We start from the raw sequence: 26,162 nt of genomic DNA on the forward strand, positions 1-26,162 counted from the left end.
GACGCATACTGTTGCTGTCTACTGTGAAAGGACATGTCTGGAGAACTAAGCTTAAAATATCCTGCTTGTTAAACAACCCTGCTTTATAAAAGAGTGAATAATACAAATAAAGGTGGCATTGTGGCTGAATCCGGCCATATGTCCCCCTGCTCCCACTCTGTTTATGTCTCTTTTCTTTTCCTCATTCCCTTACTCTCATCCCTGGACGGTTGTCGCCCCCAGCGTGCGTGACACAGAGGGAGAAGCAGGCTCTCTGCAGAGAGCCTGATGTGGGACTCCATCCCTGGACTCCAGGATCATGCCCTGAGCTGAAGGCAGGCGCTTAACCACTGAGCTACCCAGGCATCCCGGTTTGCTTGTGTTTTTTTCTGATTTATGAATTTGTTCATTTTCATCCTTGAAAATTATTTGATCTTTGGAAAAGATTATTTTAAAAAGGATTGTTTTTTGCCCTTATCAGAAGTCTAGGTTCAGACAAACAAAAAACAAACAAACAAAAAGTCCAGAACCACCACTTTAAAATAGTTGCAATTTTTCTTTGTTTCCCTTTAATCACCTGGTAATGTTATTTTTAATTCCATTTAGTTGTGAGAGCTAGCATGTAGTTATAAATTATCAGAGAAGAAAGTAGATTAAGCCTCCACCACATTTCTGCTCAAAATACATGAACAAAATCACAGTAAAAACTGAAGTTAATGGGTAGCATATTTAATTGTAATTCAATATTAAGTGCATTCTTGATACCACAGGTAAGTACACAGTACTTATGTCAAAACTTACATGAAAATGGGAAGCCAATGATGTAGGTGATCCCTGAAGCTATTCTTTTGTTCAACTGAGAGAGCTTTCACTTTGGTTTGCAGACTTCATTTCATGTTTCTTATAGGACACAAATAAAATGGAAGACCTGCTGACAGTTTGGATCCTCCTGGAAACAGACACGAGGATAACATAACCAACTGTGAAAGATAAATAGGGGAGAGAGTAAGGATAGGGAGAAGGAGCTTCAAACAATGATTTTTGAAAGAAAAAAGAAAGACAATGATTGGATGGGGAAGAGACTTAGGATGAAGTATAGTTCTCAGAAAGTCTTGATCAACCCTACAAAAAGCTCCAAGCAAAGATTTACTGTTAGAAGGGTCCTGCATCAACCAAAATGACTCTCCTCTTTCCTTGTGCTCCATCAACAGCTAAGAGAGCCAGTAAAAACCACAGTCTCCTATGAATGTAATGACTTAGCTGAAGGTATGGCTGCTGGAGGTTATCAAATAAACAAAATCTTCCAGCAAGTTCTTCTGAAGTTAGAGCTGAGCAGGGTTCCTTTATGGTTACTGCATCTAACCATGGTGAAGAGGCTGTGATATAATAGGAAATATATATGTAGTGTCTGTCCCTAGTTCCTGACACAGACTTCCTGAAATCCTTGTAATTTTCTGAGTAATGGGGTGATAGGAATACCTTACACAGTCCTCCTAAATCCCTTGATCTTTCCTATGTGATAAAGTATCTTTTGTTCTAGTGTGGGAACTCTTGGTGGATTCCTGGATAGTTTCAGGATGTGGGCTGGTCACCATAAAGATGAAGTGATGGTTAGAAGCATCAAACTCTCATCCCTATCCTCACATCCTCTGGGGAGGGGAAAGGGAATGGAGACTGAGTTAATGATTAATCATGCCCATGTAATGAAGCCTCCATAAAAATCCCTAAGCTATGGGATTCAGAGAGCCTTCAAAGTTATTGAACACATCCACATGCTGGGAGGGTGGTGCACCCCAGTTCTATAGGGAAAAAGCTCCTCATCTTGGGAGTCTTCTGGAGCTCCCCCTATACACTTCTTTGCTATTCATTTTTATCCTTTATAGTATATTTTATAATAAACCGGTAACAGTAAATTAAGTGTTTATCTGAGCTCTGTGAGCCATTATGGTAAATTATCAAACCTGAGGAGGGATAAGAATTCCTGATTTGTAGAGGCTCCTGAGTGGCTCAGTGGGTTAAGTGACCAACTCTTGGTTTTGGCTCAGATCATGATCTCATGGTTGTGAGATGTAGTCCCCATGTCAGGCTGTGTGCTCACTGGGAATCTGCTTCAAGATCCTCTCCCTCTACACCCACCTGTGCGTATGTGTGCTCTCTCTAAAACAAACAAACAAACAAATAAATAAATAAATTATTTTTAAAAAAGAATCTCTGATTTGTAGCCAATTCCAGCAAAAATGTGGGTAACCTGGGGACCCACTACTTGTGATTGGTGTTTGAGGTGGGACAGTCTGAAGCTTTAATCATTGGGGTCTGCATACTGATCCTGGGTAGTTAGTAACGGAATTAAAATAAATTGTAGGACATGTAATTGGTATCTGCAGAAAATTGGAGAATTTCTTGGTGTAGAAAATCTACATATTTGGTGTCTAAAGTGTTGCCAAGAGAGAAACAATTTTCTTTTAAAGTCAAAATATACTCCCATAAACCTGGAATTCCCCAGAAAATACATTGTCTCTATAAGGATGAAATAGGAATTATGCCTCCCCTGCCCCACTATGGAAATGAAAAATGTCTGGATTCTTTATCATTGAGTGAGGGCAGAAAATAATTCTAAAATAAGCAGAACGCACTATATTTATAACCAAGTGCCATTTTACATATATGCAAGTTTGTTTTGGACATAGATATTATTCTTTTTTCATGATGCCATAATGAGGTCATACATTATGGTTGCATATTTGTTTAAAAAGGTTGTAAGCTTCCAGAAGGTGGGGATAGTAGCGTTGAATTTCTCTCATTATCTTCCTGCTGCTGGGTCCAGAGCAAATGTGCAATAAATGACTTGGGTGAAGAACATGGATTATTTGTGCCAGAAGGAGCAGTAGTGTTTGGGGGAAAGGTCATGGCCGAATGCCCTTATGGATTTTGCTTATCTTGGGCAAGGGATGTTAGAATAATTGTAAAATATGGAGAAAATCCTTTTCACTCTGGAAATTTGGGTTATTTTGTGTGCAGAGACCGATATCCTGATGGCTGAGTTATAACTAGAAGAAAAACACTGAATGTGGTTGGGGACAGCCATTTCTCTTTCTTTTATGGGAAGAAATTATGGTTATTACCTGAGATTTCATAGCCATGAATAGAGTACTGATAGAAAGATTCTGAAGTATCTCAGATTTTTCTAGGTATTGTTCTAATCCAAAGAATCAAGGGTTCATAGGTAGTATGAATTAGGAAGCATACAGTTATAATGTTAAGGATTAAACAAACACAAAGACAATGACTCTGAATCCAGACTGCCTCGATTCATATACCAACTCAGCATTTTTTAAAGACTTTATTTATTTATTTATTTAATTATTTGACAGAGAGAGAGAGAGAGCACAAGGAGGAGGAGTGGTAGGCAGAGGCAGAAGGAGAGAGAGAGGGAGAAGCAGACTCCCTGCTGAACAAGGAGACTAATGCAGGGTTCCATCCCAACCCTGAGATCATGACCTGGGCTGAAGGCAGACGCTTAACCAACTGAGCCACTCAGGCACCCCTAGCCACTCAGTTGCCCCCCAACTCAGCTTTAACTAGCTGTATAACTTGGAGATACTATTTCTTTGTCTGTACAATGGGGACACCCACAAATTTCACCTCATACAATCATTGACAATATAAGTGAGTTAATTTAGATAAAGTGTGTTTAGGTCATATCTTGACACAATATTACCATATTAATATTATCTCTCTGCTTTCTTACCTGGACACCAGTAAGCTGAGGGGAAGGGAATATACTATTCAACTCTACCTGTTCCACAGCTCTAAAGGCTGCAACATAATAATAACAATAAAAATGATAATAAAATTTATTAACATCTTGTATATCACTGTAGTTTTATATTTATTTCTTTCCCTTATTACAATGAGGATAGTAACATCAATATGTCCATCTTACAAAGAAACTTATCATTAAAGAAACTTATTACCTTGCTTAAAATCAAACAAATAATAAGCAATGATGTTAAATTCTGGCTTAGTCTAACTTCTGAGTACTCTTTTATTTTTTTTTATTTTTTTAAATTTTCATTTATTTATGATAGTCACACAGAGAGAGAGAGAGAGAGAGAGAGAGAGAGGCAGAGACATAGGCAGAGGGAGAAGCAGCAGGCTCCATGCACCGGGAGCCCAACGTGGGATTCGATCCTGGATCTCCAGGATTGCGCCCTGGGCCAAAGGCAGGCGCCAAACCGCTGCGCCACCCAGGGATCCCCTGAGTACTCTTTTAAAACCAGTTATGCCATCTTAAAAGGAGTAGAATTTGATAAAACATGCATTGAATAGATGAAAGAACAAATGAATTTCAAAAAAAAAAAAACCATCATCCCTTTTCACAATAAATTTACTTTATGGATATGTTTAGTAATGATAATGACTTCACATTCATTTCAGCACTGGTAAATGTGTTTTTTTCAGTATCTTTTACAGGTACTACAGCAAAGTGGTCTCCATAAGGCAAAATAAAATGTGGTGCCCTGGTATCTGTTTCTTTAATTGAGCTTTTAAAATATATATCATTTGAATGAAATTATAATGATTTCATTAACCTATTTTGCCCTTTCTCAAATATACTGACTATAAATGTGATAGGAAATTACAACTGCCCATTGCTGGAAGAAAGCAATCAAGCTAGATTGACCAATATGATTATTACATGCCTGTCTGGCAACTTCCCCCTAGATACTGAAGCTGAAGTTGGCAGATCATATAAATATCTATTTGTCTATTTATGAAAAAATTAAATCAGGAAAACTCAGGATCAAAATTTTAATTAATCACTTTTACAGAAGGAAGTCTCAAATTTTTAATTCTTAGGGATTTCCATTTTAATAGTAATTATAAAACATTCTGGCTTAGTTTGTTATACATAGGTGATGGATATACATTCAGTGATTTTCAATGGGAAGCTTAAAATGCATTCCCAAATACCAAAATGTTTTACTGTGAAATAATTTTAAAATTTAGGAGAAAAAGAGACTATTAAGCTCTTAAAGGTGTTTAGGTTCATTTGCTAGATACCATATAAGCCAGATGCTATATGAGATATAAGGACTTGCGGATTTAGTAATTTTCTCATCTTTCAAATGTGAAGAAGTGTTGTTAGATATGCCGACATATAGATACCCAGAGGAAAAAAAGAAACAAAAAGCGATGTGGTACTGGAGAGGAGGAAAATAAAATAGCAATCAAATAAAGAACAAAGATGCACTGCATTGTATAGGGGAATGCAACAAAATATTTTCTCTTTCTCCTTCCACCCCTTCTCACTCTCACTCTCTCTCTCTCTCTCTCTCTCTCTTTATCTCTGTTTCTGTCTCTGTCATCTCTCTCTCTCTCTCTCTCTCTCACACACACACACACACACACACAGACACACACATTCACACTTACACTCTGGATTCTGACCTGTAGTTTAAAAAAAAAAAAAAGAAATCTAAAGTGTTTGGCTGCTGGACAGAAGCCCCATTTACAGGTGTAGTCTTTTTAGGAATAGAGATTACAGAGAATCATACATCAGCAAATGAAAAATTTTCTTTCCAAAAAATCATTGATCATTTTATTATATATATATATATAACTATTTAATTCACCCTACAGGCCATTTTTTCAAATAATTGCTACTTTTGCCCTTGCTTTCCAACATTATTCACTCATTTTATCCGTTTGAGAAAAATACTCACCTTAATGAAATATATCTCAAAACAGCTAGCATAAAAGACAAAAGAGTAGTTAGAATATTGAGATTGGCTTATTTTTGTGGGTTGAAAGGCTTTTCAACCCACAAAAAAGGGCTTGTTTTCAAATAGGTAGTCTCTACATACATACCTGTGAACAGGATCTAAATACCTCCTATTTAAATAATTTATTATTTGGTTAATGACTGAAAAAGAAATTACTTGTCTTCGTCCAGTAAAAAGTTATGCTCTGAATTAGTATGATGTCTTCTTGTTCAAACCACACATAAATACACAGAGACCTTGATTTTTGCTGAAGATGTGTCCTGAGATTTGATGTATAAACCAATAGTTTGCCCCCCTTTTGGTCTTTCCTGGCACTTGGAGTCCCCATCATATTTTAATATGCTTTATATTCCAATTAGCAGTCCGCTTAAAAATCAGGTTGAAAATTTCTTGTTTATGGGAAGGGACTTTTGTTTTCTCTGTAACACCATTAAGAATTACAACTGCTGTTTGAAATAGCAGGAATAGACAAAAAAATCCATTGATATAATATTGGACGACGTCTTTCCATAGAATGCTTATTACAAATGATAGAGAAACAGGCCTTACCAGGAAGTCCAGGTCATTTAACTTTCTCAAATTATAATTATAATTACCTGTATTTTGAGTGACAGGACCAGGTATCTAGAACCTCAGAGAAGGTGCTGTTTTCTCTCTCTCTCTATTTTTTTTCTTTCCCATACCAACAAATTTAGGGGCAGTTTTGAAATAAGACATGTTAATTCTGGAAACGACAATATCACTCTCCAATTTTCTTACAATGCTGGTGCTTTCCTTCCCAGTGTCCAGTAAATTTCCTCAGATCCCTACACTGGGAATAATTAGAATACATATCTCTGTAATCCACATTCCAAGAAGCAAACTCAGAGCAAATCACAATTTTTCTTTTTGCAGAGTAACTTAGTTTATGTTTGTCAGGGGAAAAAAACAATAAGCATAAACTTACCTGTATCAACACATGATTGATTAATAACCTCAAACTCTTTCTGTTTATTTGTATTGGAAAATTGGGTACACGCTAACCATAATAATTTTTTTCTTGGTGAAATTCCAAACACTACTTTGAGTTATAAATAATTTTATGCAAGCAGATGTAGAACTTTTTTTCTTTCTTTCTTTAGTTAACTCTGAGTCTGGGGAGTTCTGCTCAGGAGTGAATTAGCAATTTTGCTTCCATCAGAACCACTTCTCTGCAGAGGTTTATTCTCCAAATAAACCTTTTTTTCCACTAAAAGGCTCCCTAGCAGCCACAAACCCTGTGGTTTCCCAATTTTGCACCTTCTAAGATTTTTCCACCAGCCTTCCTTTCCACTCTCATCTTCATCCCCCACCTTTCTTTCATGAAATACCTTCCACTTAATTCACCAGACAATTGTAGAAAAGTTTGGTGACCCGGAGTCACTGAAAGCCCAGAAACCAATATGTGGAACAGAGGAACCTAGGACTTCAGAGTAAGGAGCTTAGGTGTTCATCAATGAGGAATAGTGATATAAGAATACATATTAAATATACAGAGACAAAGATAAAAATAGAGGGCAGCCTGGGTGGCTCAGCGTTTTAGCGCCTCCTTCAGCCCAGGGTGTGATCCTGGAGACCCGGGAGGGAGTCGGTGTCAGGCTCCCTCCCTGGAGCCTGCTTCTCCCTCTGCCTGTGTCTCTGCCTCTCTCTCTCTCTGTGTGTGTGTCTCTCATAAATAAATAAATAAAATATTTAAAAGAGAGAGAGAGAGAATAGAGATATACTATAGAGATTCATGTACTATATATAAAGAAAAAGATATATGTGCCAGTAGGAATTTGTTTGAAAAGTGTAAATGGAAAAAAAAAAAAAAAAGAAAAGTGTAAATGGGCAAACTCTCCCTTAGTTTTTAAATTTTGTTTTGTTGTTGTTTAAAACAGTTTTAATTGTGCCCATTGTTCACAAGCGCGTGAAGAAATTGACACTCATGTTTAACAGCTGGTTTGAAAAAAAAGTTCAAATTTTTCTGTAGTGTGATTTAGGAATATAAATACCAATGTATATTAGAAACCAGAAAACTGTGCAAAATATCATATGTAACAATTAGACTTCTAGGGACTCCTCACAAGAAGAATTTACAGATATGTTCATGTTCACCTCAAGTATGCTTAATACAACATTTTTATAGTAGTGAAATGTTGACAGTGATGTAAATACCCAACACAGAGAAATTATTAAATTAATAGTACACATGTACACATATACACACATGTACTGGAAAAATATATAGCTATTAAAATGGCATTATAGAAGACTATTAAATGATTAAGAAACTGTTCATGATCTATAAGATGACAAAGGGTCCTTAAATTATATATATATATATATATATATATATATATATATATATATATATATAAGATATACACATGTGTGCATATGAACATATGTATATATACAAAATTAAAACTGGAAGGAATCCCACAAAAATGTTAATAATTTATCCCTGAGGTACGATAGTTTGTTTTATTTTGTTTTTGGTGAGAATATTTAAATTCTAATGTCTTAGCAATTTTCAGTTATGTAACAGTGTTGTTGTCTATAGTTACCATGTTTCACATTAGATGCTCAGACTTCTTTTATCTTGTAGCTGAAAGTTTGTACCCTTTAACTAAGTTCTCCCTCTTTTCCCTCTTACCAGAGATGGATCCATCTCTGGCAACTGCTTTTCTACTCTCTGTTTCTATGAGTTTTGTGTTTCTGTGTTTTGGATTTTTTGTTTGTTTTTCTTTTTAGATTTCACACATACATAATATCATGCAGTATTTGTTTTTTTCTGTCTGGCTTATTTCAGTTAGCATGAGCCCTCAAAATCCATATTGTCTTCAATGCCAGAATTTCCTTCTTTCCCATGGCAGAATAATATTTCATTATGTGTTTATATATATATCACATCTTTTTTTTTTATCCATTTGTCCATTAAGTGACACTTATATTGTTTCCATATCTTGCCTGTTGTAAATAATGCTATTTTCATTTCCTTTGGATATGTACCCCAAAGTAGGATTGCTGGATCATATGATAGTTCTATTTTTAACTTATTATGGAAAGTCCATACTGGTTTCCTTAGTGGCTATAGATAATTGTATAGATAAATATATAAATTCTTTGTTGAGTGAATGAACGAATACAAAACTAATGGAATAATTTAATGAAAAGTAAATGTTCAGGGTTAATTATAGTTATATTCCCTGATCTGTGCATACCACCCTCTCCCCTTTATTCACTCCTGAATACAAAAGTCTTCTATCACTCCATGTCTCTCATAGTGTTTAACATAATGCCAGAATGGTGTAAGGTGGAAAATCGAAGCCTATTTATAAGGTGGGATTCCCTCTATGTTAAGAAGTTCTGTGTATATGATACCTATGTGTTTTACACCAACAAACATGTTAAAAAGTAACATCTATTATCATAAATTGAATTCACTCCAGTTTTTACCACTTTTCCCTTAATACTCTTCTAATTATTATTTTTTATTTTTATGTTATAATTTCTCTGGTTAGCCCTTCTAGTGAATGATTTTGTCTTCTAGCACAGTATTTTTCTACCTAGTGGTGGTAAAGAAAGTTTTATTTCCTGATTTATCTTCAAATGCAGACCAATAATTACATAAAATACAATAAGAATTTTTAGAAAGAAATGTTAAAAAAAGACATGCCAAATAAAAACCCAAGCTTTTATATTTCATCCTAAATATAGGTATCCACTTCCATAAATAAGGAGTCCATAGGCAAAAGTGATGATAAGGGAGATTAATAACTTTTTTTTCATGGAAATCTTGATAGATCTCTTTGAAACTCAGTGTTTTCACCTGCAACATGGGAATTAAGATAACTAGACTGAAGGATTATTAAAAACATCAAACAACTCACGTAAAATATCATGTAAGCAGGTTATCATGTATGCATGTTTGTGTATGTGACATCATTACAATTATTTATTTTCATTACTTGAGCCGTCTGATTCTCAAGCACTTCATAGTGTGTGTTCCCTGGTCTCCTCCACTCCTGGTTCCCTCAGGCAGAACATTATATATATTTTAACCAGAAGTTTCTTTTCCTTCCAAAAAGACCACTTTATTTTGACTCTGTTCTACTACTTCCTTTAGATGTTTGAAAACTGTTTTTAATATCTTCATCCTCAAGCTCATCAATTTCTGTTTTATACAGAGAGATTTCCTTTGTTATTTCTAAGTAGGATACTTTCCTGGTTTTGCTTTTTTAAGTGGCTTTTTATACTCCTATGCTGTCATATAGAGTACTTCACCATATCCTTTTCAAGATTTCCCTTTTTCTTCCTTCAAAAATTTATCTTCCGGAAAGCATTCCTATCTGCTCATGCTTTCACATGAGTTAGTGAAATGTGAAATTTGTTCCCCAAAGTAATGTTCCAGTTCACTTTGACACAGGAAAATACAACAATAAACTGTAATTGTTCTCCTGTAAACAGGTACGTAACCCTCTGTTAAGCTGCTCCTGTGTGTGCAATGGAACTTGAAGAAGCGTGAGTAACCTGCTTGTGAGGAGACCACATAGAACTAAGACACACACACACAAATGATCCCTGGAAGCTCTTTGTTCAGCCTTGCTCTACTTTCTAATAGTGGATTTTGCCTTCATTTCATTTGCTTTTCTTTTCCATGTTTTGTTTTGCACCACAGTCCTCTCTACAGAGTGCAAGCCAATAGTTCTCCTTGAGTCAGTCTCTCTGCATGGTCACATTCCACAGTGCCACTTTTGCATCTGGTAGCACATTTATGGTTTTGCTAATTGATCTGCTTAATTGTACTTCCTACTGTTCTCTAGAGAACTCTCTTCATATCTGTCTACAACCTGTGCTCCTCCTGTAAAAAGCAATGTCAGCTGCATTAAATAAAATTCATTTTTGAGTGTATATTAGAGTCCCAGTTTCACTTGTGTATTTTACTTTCCTGGAAGTACCTGAGAATCTCCTTGTAAAAGAGTCTCCAGGCCATACATACAGACAGAAGCTATAAAAGCAGGCTTGTCTCATTTCTCTGGCACCTTGCACTATACACCCTTCACACACAATCCCCCACCACTGCGTATGGGCTGCTGATGGGGTTGCTGGGAAATGTCTTCACATATTTCATCAGTGTTCAGACAGATGGTCTTAAACAGAAACTGTTTGTGTTGTTGTTTTCCTGATCAAATATTTGCTTCATAGAAATAAAATTAATATTCTTCCCACTTTCCTCTTAAAGCATGGTATCTCTTCAAATTCCTCAACCCAATAGCTTTTCTCCTTGCTACCGTTGTGCCTATCATATGTTTTATTTATTTATTTTTTTTATCATATGTTTTATGCTATGCTTAGAAAATTCTTGAAATCAAGGTCCAGTTTCATTGTCTACAACTTTTAGTCTTTCAATATTCAAAAATTACCAAGTCGAGATTCTGTTTGCATTTACTATTTTTAAATATTGTAGTAAATCATATGTAAGATGTGCTTAAATATGTAAAACATTTCTTTAGAGTACTTACTTCCTTGAACTTAGTTCTTGAACTGATCATTTCCAATAAATAAGCAAGTGCTTATTATTTTGTTGCCAGCTTGCATCAGCTCAGACTCCTTCTTTCCTATTTCTGAAGTTCCTTTATAAATATCGCTACCATCATTTAGGGAGCACAAGTATCACCATTGTTTTTCTTTAGTGCCAACTTAAACTGCAACTTTTTTTTTCCTTTTACTCTCCATACTCTATCTCTGCACAACCTCAGATGTCTGTAGGAAGTGTCTTTGTTCTTGTCTGTTTTTCTCTTCTCTCACCATCCTATCTTTACAGACCTGTTATTTCCATTTGGATTACTGATTCCATGTCCTCACCCTGACTTTCTCAGTCTATGTACTCCTTTAAAGATTTCTGCAGCTATTTTACTCTTTAAAGCTGTTGGCTTGATTCCTTCCCTGGGGAATTTTCTTTATATCATTTTTAAAAATATGAGCCACCACTTTGTGACAGCTGGAAAGGTGAACAGGAATTCTCTATTCTTGATTATTCCTCTTATATTTTTAAAAATTTCTTCTTGTTCTCATAGGGACATTCTCAGCCTCCAAATACCTCTGCCAAATTTCTCAGCTGTTGAGAGATTAATTTCAGCTATTACCATAGCAGGATCAGAAAAACTAACATCTTTCACATTGCATTATAGAACCTCTATTTTCCCTTGTGTGTGTGTGTATGTGTATATATATATATATATTTAAAAAAATCTATCAGCTCCTCTCATTTTTTCCAGGGATCTTTTTGGTAATACAACTATAAGTGGGTGTATGTAAGTTAGCATCATTTGATCTCATATTGAAGATTGGCTTACACTTTGATTTTATTGCCAAGTATTTTGGAGTCAGAAAAACCTCAAACACTAGCCCCTTATGAACTGCAAGATTCCTTGACTCAATTTTATCTTGGAGAAATGGAGATTTTATTAAGTGTAGTTTTTGTTTACTGTTGTGACTTGTACTGAAGTATTTTTACATGTGAAATTCTTGGCATGATACTTAAACCCCTGACCTTTAATTTCCTTATCTTGAAAATGAAAATAATGCATCATTTGCAGAAATGGGTTATATATTAGCAATAATGATTGTAAAGTACCTGATACTCAATAATTGCCAGTAATGGTGATGATTGCTATTATCATAATTCACTTTTTAAAGTTTATCTGTCCCTATAACATTATTTTCTAAGATAGTTAAAATTATCTCCAAGTATCTGTTCTTTTTTTTAACATGGTGAGTTAATAATAATGTGGCTTAAAAATATTTGTATTTGTTTCAAATGGGAGGTAAAGTTACTTTAATTTATAATGTTTATTTTTCTCTCTCCATTCCTCATTTCCAATCATACATTCCACAGTTTGAAGGTCATGTCTGGTATATTTGTAATATCCACTTCAACATGGACAGACCAGGGCACAGAACCCTGAATAGAGACGCTTAACCTTCTATGCATCCACCTTCATAAATGCGATGGTGAATTTTTGGACTAATATATACAGTTTTTTTTTAAATTCCAATTTCCACAACTTTTTTCTTCTTTTATGTGACATTTACTGAATGCCCTAAGCATGGCAGGCAATATGCTAACCCTGGGGAATACAAAGTTGAAGATAATATCCTTACTCAAATGATTTCATAAACCCGTGGAAGGGTACACCCACGTGAAACACATCATTACAGTACAAAGTGATTTTATTGTATTTTTTGAGAATCTCTTTGATCTCCTACTTTTCATTGTACTTTTAGTTCTTCTCAAGTCTATCTTTTAACTCCTTTTCAAATCTGATGTTTTTACTTTTTTCTAAGATTGTATTAAAATTAAAAGAAGCCTTAATTTCCTCCTCCCCTGCTCTGCTTTGATTTATAACAGAAATCTTTACTTTTTACCCAGTAGATGATCTTTAAAAGTACTATAAACTTTTCAAAAAAAGATATGCAGAGTATGATTCAAAAACTCTCATATATGCACAAAATAAAGCTAATATTTATAATAATTTAGATATGCTTCATTAATCCATATCCTAAATATAAAAACAGTTTACCTTTAAGTAAATTTTTTGGTTTTTCCAATAAAAAGTATATTTTCAAAACCCTAGTCCCATTACCCACCTAAAAAGTTAACAACTGTTAATCATTCCCGTCATATACTCTTTGTTAAAAAATCCTTTCTTTGATGTATTATTGGTAGAAAACAACAGCCAAGTCATTATGTTCATGCATTTCTGGATCAAGAAATTGAGCAGTGCTTAGCTAAGTGATTCTTTTGCTCCATGTGATTACTCAGCGCTAAGCCTACCCATATCGGGGGAGGGGACATACACCCTAATTCTCAATGGGAAGAATTTCCAATAAACTTGAGGACATGTTTTGAAACCACAATAGTCTTTAGTATTATATATAACACTAGTTCCATATTTCAAATTTTCTCAATTGTCTAAAAAGTGTCCTTTTACACTCAATGTTCAAATCAGGCTGCTTATATCTGTATCACATTTGGTTATTATTTTCTTTAATATCTTTTATTTTTTTAAAAAAGGCTCTTTTTTATAGTGTTGACCTGACAAGACCAGATCAATTATTTTATAAAATTACCTACCTTACTTCTTTGTGGAGTCACTTAATTTTATTGCTCCAACTCCTATATCTCCTGAAAACTAGAAATGAAATCTGAAGGTATATTAAATTTACATTCAGCATTTTGTCAGGGTGTCTACTGCATCCTATCTAGAAAAACATAATGTCTGGTCAGCCATTATTAGTGGTTGATAAATTGCTTCAGGAAGTGACAATTTGTTCTCTCCTTTGCAAATTTATGATTTTTTTTTCATCTTGAAATCAACAAATAACACTTGGGGTGATGATTTTAACTTTAGGAATAACTTTAGGAATAAATACAACTATCAAGCTCTCACAAGATGTTTTTTAAATACATTGATAATTCTTGCTTGATATAATCATTAGAGTATTAGAGTAGTGGTTGCAAAGTGATGAATTTCCAATTCTATCTATCCTTTATATATATATATAGTTTTATATATATATATATATATAACTATATATATATAACTATATAACTATATATAACTATATATAACTATATATATATATATAGCTATTCTAATAACTATTTTAATAATATATTCTATTAACTAGAATTCATACGTAAATATTTTTCTTATCAATTAAGATTATTTAGTATATCAAGTACATTCTCTAAAGAAAGGGAAATATTTTTTCTTTATTTTTACTGATTTTTTAGATAAATTATTGATGCACTCAATATCCTCAATAATGAAAAAGGTTTTTTTTCTTGTTTTGGCTTCCTAGCTTTTTGAAAAGCATTTTTAACACTATGAGTATAAAATATATATTTAATGTTTTAAATTAATTGTGTTATTATTTCTCTGGTCTTTAAATTGCCCCCTCTTTTACAGTGCGATCTTCTTAAGGTTGTCAACTCTGACTTTTGGGAATGACTACATTGCTCTTTGATAGCTTTCTTGATTTCTAGCATAGCAAACTATTATATGTTAGTTTTGTACATTTTCTTCTGTAAACCTAAAAAAAAGCTATTTTTTCTAAGCAGCTCTAACTTAGTTGCCATGCTATGTACATAAGGTGTTCAGAGCCATTGAGTTGATGTAGCTTCTAGGCCTTTTCAGTGGACAGACCTAGGAATTTTTTTTTTAACAAAAATACTATGAATTCATACTTTACACCAAATTTAATACTATGTATTTTTTAACTTTATGAAATTTTATATTTATATCCTCCTCTCTTACACTGAAAATTCTAAAATTACCTTTTCATTTGCTTTATCCTATAATATACATAATGCAAATTTTAAGTAACCATACTGATATTCTAACTAGAGCCATACAAGTGAAAAAAGTTAAAGTACTTTAGGTTTTCTTTGTGTGTAAACATTTCCTTTAAGAATATATGGCCAAAATACAATGTTTTGAACCTTATTGAAATGATTTGTTTTGTCTGTGTGATTATATCACTGGTATATGTCCATTCTTTTAGTTTGTCTTCAATTTTTCAGACCTGCATTTTTATGTACATTTATTTGTGACATATAATAAGTTTGTACGTTTTAAGTCAGAATTAATAACAATATTCCCTCAGAAAATCTTTCATTATAATTCCCTCCCTCTGTTCTCTGTCTTCCTACATAAATATTATTAGTTTTTATTTTGACTTTTCACTATTTTGTTTGTTTGGTTTTTTGGTTTTTGTTTTTGTTTTTTACAAATAAAAATATACGTATTATATTATATGCAATATTTTGCTTGTTTCCCCCTTGTAGAATTAAGACAAAGCTGTACATTTATTCATTCAGGAAATCTTTGTTAAAGACTTAAAACTATTCACTTTCCAGAGAAACAAAGTACACAAATACATAATGGTTAATATAATCATGAATTTAATAAGTTCAAGACAGAAATCACTTGAGGTTGTAACTGAGAAGAATGGATGGTGGGAAAATTAAATAGGATGTTCTAAGAAACTATCCATAGCCATGTGACGTTAATCTTGTAAGCTGAAGAATGAGAAGAATCCAATTGTGTAAGAACCAGAAAATAGGATGAGTGTGGTACATGCTAGAAATTAAAACCAGGCCAGGGAATTTGGAAATTAGTAGCATTAGAAATGAGTTTAAGTTGGAGGTTGGAAAAATATGAAGAGAGCTTGCATGCCAAGAAAATGAACCTTTATTTTATTTAAAATACAACAGAAAGCCACAGAATGGTTAGGGCAGAGAAGTGACATGATCTCATTGATATTTTAAAATAATCACTTCCAGGATGCCTTGGTGGCTCAGCTGATTAAGCATCCAACTCTTGGTTTCAGCTCATGTCATAATCTCCAAGTTCTGAAATGAGCACTTTGTAGGACTCCATGCTCATTGTGGAGTCTGCTTGAGATTCTCCCTCTTTCTGTCCTTCCCCCTCTGCCCATTCTCCTGCTCATATGTTCTCTCTCTCTCTCTCTCTCAAATAAATAGATAGATAGATGATAGATAGATAGATAGATAGATAGATAGATAGATAGATAGATGATAGATAGATGATAGAAAGATAAAAGCTTAAAACATATTTGGAGATGCATTTTGGAGAATGAATTAGAAGAAAGCAAAAATTAAAACTGCGTTCTATTATTACCGGTTTCAACCTCCCTTTTACCCATGACTTGCTAATTTCTGTATTCTTCCTATTTTGATTTGCCAGAATATTTCTTACAAAGTGCATTTGTCCTCTGAATGCTTCAACCTCTTTGAAATTTTTCTGATGTAAAGGCATAGACACTCCCTTCTTTGATGTGTCTCTATATTATTTACCATTATTACAGCATCTACCCTTTCTTTTTGTATTATGTGTTTATATAGCAGTTTTCCTATGAATCTATAAGTTATCTGAGGGGATGATATAGTATTATCTTTGAATCCAAAATGGCTAACAAAAGTATAACACATCCGGAAATTTTTGAAATAAATAAATAAATGGAGATGTTAAAATGAATCTCCACAGACATTCAGGTTTTTAATTTTTTTATTTTTTCAAAGATTCTATTTATTTGAGAGAGAGCAAGAGTGGCAGAGGAAGAGGGAAAAGCAGACCCCTTGCTGAGCAGAGAGCCCAATGTGGGGCTCAATCTCAAGACCTTGGGATCATGACCTGAGCCAAAGGCAGATACTTAACAGAACGCACCCCTCGGGAGCCTCGACATTTTTAAATTGTATTTTAAAAATTGTATTCCCATAAAAATTTTTACTGGAAAGTAAATCAGTTCTTTTGGATGCTATACTCTGTTTTTCTCACCAAATTCTAATTTTCATATTTTTTTATCCACCCACCTTCATGAAATCATTCTGAAAGCCATTATCCCTTTGGCTTCTATAACACTTTTGAGAATAATCCTTATTCCATTTTGCCTTACTGTAAAGTTATTAGTGTGTGTGAGTGTGTGTGTATCATATTCCTACTAGTAAGTAAACTCCCTGAAGATAAGAACTGGTTCTCTTTTATCCTATTATATTTTACTACGCATGATAATGAGTCTGTTCTTCTCTTTAGCTCTTATATCACTTTCCTTGTTTTCTTCTATTATGTCCATATTAATTGAACAAATCCTATTATCTGATCAAGATAGCCTTAGTGTGCTTCTTAGCTTGCCTGAACTTTTGACATATTTCTTCCTGGTTTCAGGCATTGGATCTCCCTTTTCTTAGAGCATTTACTTGATAAAACTTTCGACTGAAAATTGTATCTGTGCCCCTTTAAGATGTAAATATTTTCTCAGCCTCATGCTAGGTTTATTTGGTAAAACCCAGAAATGTCTTTCTCGAGGATCTAGGAGCCATCCTTTTAAAATGTAATCATCAAGAAAGATTGCACTCCAAATCCCCCCTTTGCTGTGGGAGGGTAGGAGCTTAACCTTACTTAGCAAACACAGTATAGCTTTGCATTGACCAGTGTCCCTCTTAAAATCCTTCAGTACTCATTCACTAAATCACATCAATGCTTAAATTTAACCTCCCGTCTTTTGTTTCAATAGAGTGGAATTCAGGCTATCTCTCTATTTACAATAGTTTTGAATAAAGTCTTCCTTGCCTATTTATCTCTGATGCAATTATCTTTTGACATATTCCTCTTTCAATTGTTCACTTGCAGATGACTATCTTCTTCTTGGTGACTGATGCTGGGATAGGCAGACACAGTGTGCAAAATTGAATCAAGTGCATTCAAACTCCCCAAAGTCTCCAATTGTTTTTTTAGTTTATCAAGTTTTTACGATCAAGCCGATTTTGAATAATTTTACCTATACTATGGGTATAATGGTTCCTTTTTCTCTCCCATGTATGCTTTTGACAGATTTACTGAAGTTTACTTGGTCACCAAGTTTTGCCAAAAAATTTGCTCTACATCATTTGTAGAATGGTGTTTCTTTCAACTCCTACACTTGTGTATTTAACACCATGAATTTGGGTCATCTAATATAGTAAAGTAGACACTTCTGGTGGCCGTATGGACTCCATTCTGGATGTACCACATACTTCTTTGAGAATTTTACATAATGTTAAGATGGAGATGTCAAACTTTATATCTTTATTTATTTTAAAGAGTTTATTTATTTATTCATGAAAGACACAGAAAGAGAGGCAGAGACATAGGCAGAGGGAGAAGCAGGCTCCATGCAGGGAGCCTGACGTGGGACTCGATCCCAGGTCTCTAGGATCACGCCCTAGGCCAAAGGCAACACTAAACTGCTGAGCCACTTGGGCTGCCCTATATCTTTATTTAGTAAATGAATATGCAATAAAGATAACCTACGTAAATGACTTGGCCAAAGTAGAACTAGGATTAATCTTGTGTGTTCCATTCTATATCTTTCAACCGTAGTAATTCCCTGTATCTTCTCATAGATTCATGACTGACAACACAGCTTCCTATAGCCCAACATGATTTCAGGAAAAAACTTTTTCAAACCTCCTTCAGGAAAAACACATTTCTAAGGCTAAAAACACTGTAATGATATTTAATGACATTGATGCAAATAATTGATTTTTTAAAAATCTAATATATGTGCTTTAAAATACTGAAAATCAAGATACCTTTGAAATAAATCTAGCATTTACTTAATCCTTAATAAAGATTAATAAGAACACAGTGGAAGAAAAATAACACAAAATTGCCTGAAAACTGCAGGGTGCCTCCATTGTTCTCACTTTGTTTTGTTTTTAAAGATTTTATTTATTTATTCATAAAGACACAGATTGAGAGAGGAGAGGCAGAGACACAGGCAGAGGGAGAAGCAGGCTCAATGCAGGGAGCCTGACGTGGGACTGGATCCTGAGACTCCAGGATCATGCCCTGGGCCAAAGGCAGGCACTAAACTGCTGAGCCACCCGGGCTGCCCCTTGCTTTGTTTTTCACTGCAAACAGAATAGGAGCAAAAAATGCATATTTGAGCAGCAGAATAATGTCCAACCATAGCAACACAAAATAAATAAACACCCCCCACACATACACACACAAACAAGCGGGAAACTATTTTAATCATAAATTATATGCTAAAAAACAATAACAAAAATTATTCTGTAAGTGTGTATTATTGAAAGTAAATTGCCTATGTAAGATTAGAGTAAGAGATCAGTGGGTCTTCAACGTTAAAACATCCTCTTTTAAAATTTCCTCCTTAGGTCATCTTAGCTACTTAGATAATCTCCATATATGATGAGCTTTTCAAATGAAGTGCTTTTGCCACCTCTGGAAAAACTATATAAGCAAATGCTTATTCTGAAACTTGTACCGTTAGGGATATTTCTCTGCTGTGGTTGGACTAAAGGCACACATTTTTTCTACTATTTTTTGCTTTGTTTTCTTCTTGTTTCTGAGTATATATACATATGTATTTAAAATAGGTAATCCATTCATAGACATAGTAAATGATGTAATTTTAAGGCTATAACAATTCCTTTTACCACCTACATGGAAGTGGGAGTATACTTCTTTCCACTAGTACTGGTTTTGACCATGGTCAGTGGACTGTATTTCTTTTCTCTAGATTTTGGCTTGGCCATATCACATGCTTTGGCCAGTGAAATATTAACTGGTGTAACATAAGCAAAAACTGAAAACACACATGCATGGGAAAGTACTCATTTTTCTAGGTCTAGTATCATCATGGACAACAAATGTTTTGTATGACCCGCTAATCCAAGGATAAGAAATAGGTGAAACATACCTGAACCCAATATGTAGCTTAGACTCAAGTCCAGCTTAGCTCAATCTAGATTAATTGAATTTCAACCAATCCAGTACCTGAAATAGAAAAAAATGATCATCATTTAAAGCTGTTAGGTTTTGGGGTTGTTTATATGCAGGTGACTAATACAAAATTGTACAAAAATCAAATGCTACAATGAAAAGTAATTCTCCTCCCTACTCCATTTACTAATCACCCAAGTCCTTGCCCAATTGTTTATATATCCTTCAGATATCCTACACATAATTAGCAACAATATGTTTTTATAGACACATATTTCAAAAAAATCCATTTTTACACTCACTATTCTATATCTTGACTTTTTAAACTAAGTAAACCTTTAGGACTTCATCAATGATAATAATTAATTGCCATTTGTGAAGTGCCTAGTAAATGCCAAGAAATTTTTATGGACTATTTAATTATTATTAATAGTACTTTTGAGATTTTTTTTTTATTACTCTGATTTTGCAATTAACAAAATGAGATTCAGAAACAATTTTTATATTTTCCAAGCTTGCTCAATGACAGAACCAAAAATAGAACACTAATCTGGATGATCTCAAATCTTTGTATGTAATCACATATATACTAGTTCTATAACGAAGTACAAAATGCAATGACAAAAATTCCTAAGTGAAACATGAGGATCCCTCCATTTTTGTTTTCTTTATATAGAAGGTAGGTTATTTAGGTGTCCTGCTTTTTGGCCTATGAAGTAATGTGACCCTATGTGTGTCAATATGATGGAGTAGGATGTGTTTAAGGAGGATGACTCTTTTCTCTGACTATTTAAAATTGTTTTTTATGGGGCACCTGCGTGGCTCAGTTGGTTAAGCATTCAACTCTTGTTTTTGGCTCAGGTCATGATCTCAGGGTCACAGGATCAGGCCTCACATGGGGCTCCATGCTAAGCATGGAGTCTGCTTGTCCCTCTCCCTCTGCTCCTTCCCCTGTTCACCTTCTCTCAAATAAATAAAATCATTTAAAAAATAAAATAAAATTGTTTTTATGGAGCTGAAGGAAACCCCAACTCCCCCTATTTTTTTTTGCCACCACACTTAGATGATTAACCAAATACCATTGCATAAAACATTGATATACTGATATAATGTATTTGTAATCAAGCACAAAGACACATGCACACACAAATTTACAATACTCAGGTGTTTCAGAGTCTAAGATTGCTACCCAGTTAGATATAATAAAATAAAAAATACAATATTTATGCTCAAAACTTTAACAGCAGGAAACATAAAAATATCTCAGTTACTAGTCAAGAACGATAGGAGTCTTCTTATCTTATAAAATAAAGAAGTTTAAAAATTTTTCTAAATCTTTTTATTTTCCAAATAAACAACTTTTGTTTGCTTTCAAATTTTAATTATTGCCAAGTCAAATTAAATGGGAGAAGATTTAAATTCAAACACGTTTACATGATCTTTGCATAAATAATTAACAAAATGGAAGAGAAGCTAACAAACACAAAGGATGGATATAATGTGCCGACACCAAGGAATAAAATGATATTTAAAAACAATACAGTTTGGAGGTATTCTAAAATATGTGTGAATATATTAGGCTAAGCAAACTTAGAACAAAATTAAAAATCTTTCTAAAAAAAAAAAAAAACTTTCTAAATCTACTTCCCCCAGAATGGAGATTTTATAACAACTGCTTAATTACATACATGTTCACAGCTTGTTAATATTATTAAATATTTAAAAAGCATATGATTTTTAACACCTGAAAAGTCTTTTTTTATTTTTAAGAGCATACTTCCACTTTTAAGAATACTTAATCAATAGTTTGATTTTTTAAATACAGTGTAATAATTAATTTTAAGTGTAAAACACTTAAGAGTTTAAAGGTCATGAAAGAATGGGTAGGGAAATTTTCTAGGAAGTAAATATTTGACAATTACGCATTTAATTCATTAAAGTGTCACATTATTATGGGGTTTATTTCTTTATGACACTATGATTTAATGCTGATATCAAATTATTTTTCTTAGGAAGACAGTATTGAGATTTCATAAAAATTAAAAATATTATACAGTAATTTATGTTTGGCTATATATCAAAAGGAAATGAAATCACTATCTTGAAAACATACCTGCACTCCTATGTTCACTGAAGCATTATTTACAATAGTCAAGACATAGAAACAAGCTAAGTGCCCATCAATGGATGAATGAAGAAAGTGTAGTGTACTTAAGAATATGAAATATTCTTAAGCGGTAAAAAAAAGGAGATTCTACCATTTGCAACAACATTGATGGACCTGCTTAGGAAAACATTACTCTGAGTGAAATAAGTCAGACAAAGACAATCTCAGCTGTATGTGGATTCTAAAACAAACAAAAAACATAGAAACAGAAGCTAGATTAGTGACTGCCCAGTGGTGGAGAGTGGTAGAAATGAAGGAAATGGCTGAAGACAGTCAAAACACACAAGAGGAATAAAGGCTGAAGATGCAATTTACAGCACTGTGGCTATCATTAACCATACTGTATTATATATTTGAAAGTTACTAAAAGAGTAGATTTTTAAACTTCTCACACACAAAAAAAGAAAAAAAGTTGTAACTATGTGAGATAACAGATGGGTTAGCTAAGCTTATTGTGGAAATCATGTTGCAACTTATTCATATATAAAATCACTCTATTGTATAGCTTATACTTGCACAATGTTATATCAATTAATGTCTCAATAAAGCTGAAAAAGATTTTCTTTCTTGGATTTCCTCTCTGAGACACGGGGTAAAATTTATTTCATTCAAACCAATAAACTAAAGTTGTATATATACTATTTGATAGGTTTGGGGAAATTAACTGTTAAAAAATTAAAATGAGGTAAAGGAAGCAACATTTAAAAAGTGGACTGTAACATATGTAAACAAAATGTAAGCTGAAGCAGCCCTGTCTATTAAGATGGATGAAATGTCTGAAAGTTCTATGCCACTAATTATGAGAGTTTAATCTTTTCCCAGTATTTTATAAATTCATAGATAACTTAGGTTCTTGTTGTCATCAATGCTTCAGAGAACACTCTCCTAAATTTTTCACTTTATGGATTGAGTTACCTTCATTAATGTGTGCTTTCTTTTTCATGTCATATTAAACTAGATATGATAATTAGTCACTTCTTATTTGTATACCTTAATGCATTGCCTATGCATTTGCATACATGGATTGTCAGATCTAATGAAGCATAGTCATGTGATGGGTCCACCAAAGGTAGTCAGATGCCAAATATTTTTTCAAAAATGAATTGACTTTCTAAATAGAATCATTTAGCGTTGTATATCTGAAAATTGCCAAAAACAATGATTTAAGTTTTGATACAGATGGCATTAGCTTGAGATTGGGAATGTAAAAAATAGAATTTTACTTGGCAAGTAGGCAGTTTTGTTTCTTGATGTCCCTAGTATTTCCTGACTATATTTAGACACCATCAAGTACATTTCATTGATCCAAGTACATATTTGAGTGAATTCAAGATTCACAACCCAGTATCAGTTGAGTGTGCAAACATATCTAATATTTTTGGTTCAACCAAAAATATCAGGTCCTCATAAATACAAATATTTGAAGGTAACTAGGTAATGGGGAGCAGTAACTTACTATGATGAAGCCCCTGTTGAAGATGAAGAATTAGAGAGTAGAGCTTAGATTTGTGTTCCTGCTGGCTTCAGCTGCCCATGTCCTTCTTATCTATTCTCTTTGGCATAGGTCATTCATTCCTAGTGGTAGTTCTCATGGTGGTACATTTGCTTGTATAGAGAATGAATGGTATAGAAATACAGTTTTACTTTTCTTATCTTGATTGACCTTTTTTGCCCTCTCAGTTGGATTCCTGATACTTTTCTGACTCTAGTTTTTTAAGTTATCAATGAATATGTTGCTCTAAGAATCAGAAATTTGTAAATACTTTTCATGATTCACTAGACCATGGTATTCTTGATGAGCTCAAGGGTCCTGTTTCTAAGTGTTGTGTGCCAGCAGCAATCTTGCTCTAATGTATGCACTTGTGAGAGATCTGAAGCAGCAGTTAAAGAATTAATTGTTTGCAAATTGGACTAGAAATGTTTTGTGAATGTTGAATTAAGCAAACATAATTAAATATAGAAAAAGTGATGTGAATTTACTTGAAAATATCTAGATTATCTGTGTCAGGATTAGTAGTTCAAAAACATAAACATAGGTTTAATACAAAAACAAAATCTACTTAAAATTTTTTTTAAATATTTTATTTACTGAAAGAGAAGGGAGAGAACAGGCAGAGAGAAAAGGTGAGGGAGAAGCAGACTGTCTGCTGAGTGGGGAACCCAATGCAGGGGTGTATCACAGGACCCTGAGATCATGACGTGAGCCCAACTTAGATGCCTGACTGGCTGAACCATCTAGATGACTCAAAATCTACTTTTTAAATTCTTACTTTCTGGGGCACCTGTGTGGCCCAGTTGGTCAAATATCTGCTTTGGCTCAGGTCATGATCCCAAGGTCCTGGGATCCAGCCCGACCTATCTCTGCTCAGCAAGGAGGCTGCTTCTCCCTCTCCATCTGCCTGCCACTCCACTTGCTTGTGCTCTCTGTCAGATAAATAAATAAAGTATTTTAAAAATTAAAAAATAAATTCTTAATTTGTTATTAGCATCATCTGTTAAAACCTAAACATTTATTTTTGGCATAATTTATAAAGTTACTGAAGTTAAACTTCAGTCCCAAGATAACACATTAGTGTCTCCTTATCTAAGTGTCCCCAAACTTCTTCAGTCATGTGACACTCCAATTTATTTCATTTTGTTTTCTTATTACCAACTTAGTTTTTAACAGTTAAAGAAAGTCAGTGTTGTCAGATTTCTTATCCTGTATCTTACAGTTGCTTCTTTGTCTTTATTTTTTTTCCTCCTCATCCTCAATTAAAAAAAAATTGTTCTAAATGCAAATGTAAATTTATACTAGAATTAGTAGCACCCAATTTCCTTCAATTCCCATCCAGATCCTTTACTTCTCCTCTCCTGAGTTCCTGGCAAATGATCTTGGATCTCCAGGCCATAACGAATGGTGGTAGCAGGAATGGCTTGAACCGAATAGTGAAAACTGAACTGTAAGTTAATAACTTGTGTCTGTCATACAATTAAAAGTTGATATGATGATTATGTTCCTGTTGAGAGTGAGGAAATAATTGTGTTGACCAAGAAAGGACTAGCTAATTCCTTCATTACTTAAGGTAAAATTCTTTCAACAATATCAAAAGCAGGGATATTGTTTAAAATCCACATAGGATTAAGCAGAGGAAGATGGTACTGCTGTTGCTAGCAGTATAAACTTACATTTTGTTCTGGGACATGAAATCAATGTGATCCTACATTCTTCCATTTATAGTTTGACACAGGCAAAAATTAAACTCATGCAGAGAAATCATATTGAACATAACCATTGTTCATCTATTTCTTTAAGTTCTGAAAGGATAACTAGATTGAGATTTGCTGGCTAAAGGAAGCCTATGAACATACTTTATTTTTGTTTTGTTTTCCACTCTCTGATAAATAGAGATTTTTGTTTTGCCAATGAATCTGTTTCAAATTTGACTGACCCATCACGGAGGCTAAAATGCATATGCTTTAAACTGGACTAATTCCTTCATTCCAAGGATAAAAAAGAGTTAATGGTAGTAGGCTTCAGGGAGTCTAAGGCAAAGAGGATTTTTTGTAATCTAGAAGACATCACACAAAACCTTGTGTACTAAGAGCCACCTATCTTTGTATCTATGAAATAAGCAACAGTATGGGCAAAAATTTAGCTTAAATTGAGAAAAGGCTAGGAGGGTTCATCCTTTACCTCATTTCAGGGACTCTGAGATCTTTAGAGATCTAACCATAAATCCCTCCAGAACTAAGACATTTCTGGTTTATTCTAATGGCTAAAATTTCAACTTTTGAATCGAAACATTTATTCTCAGCAAAACAGAAGATGTAATCAAATGCATTATTAAATTTTCTAACTATTAGATAAATCACAGTGAAAATACCTAACATATCACCTAAATAATCTATTTATTATTCATGATTTGCTTT

The 26,162-nt window shown here is 33.8% G+C and overlaps 1 long non-coding RNA gene across 1 annotated transcript; it reads right to left on the bottom strand.

Moving 5' to 3' along the window:
• Positions 1 to 692: 692 nt before the first annotated feature.
• Positions 693 to 3,841, bottom strand: LOC140596496 (uncharacterized). Its single transcript, XR_011998461.1, has 2 exons — positions 3,728 to 3,841; positions 693 to 928 (listed from the first exon to the last, which is right to left on the bottom strand). It is a non-coding gene; the product is annotated as an uncharacterized lncRNA (long non-coding RNA).
• Positions 3,842 to 26,162: the final 22,321 nt, after the last annotated feature.

This window comes from Vulpes vulpes, unplaced genomic scaffold (assembly GCF_048418805.1).
Source record: "Vulpes vulpes isolate BD-2025 unplaced genomic scaffold, VulVul3 Bu000000700, whole genome shotgun sequence".
Classification (NCBI taxonomy): Eukaryota; Metazoa; Chordata; class Mammalia; order Carnivora; family Canidae; genus Vulpes; species Vulpes vulpes.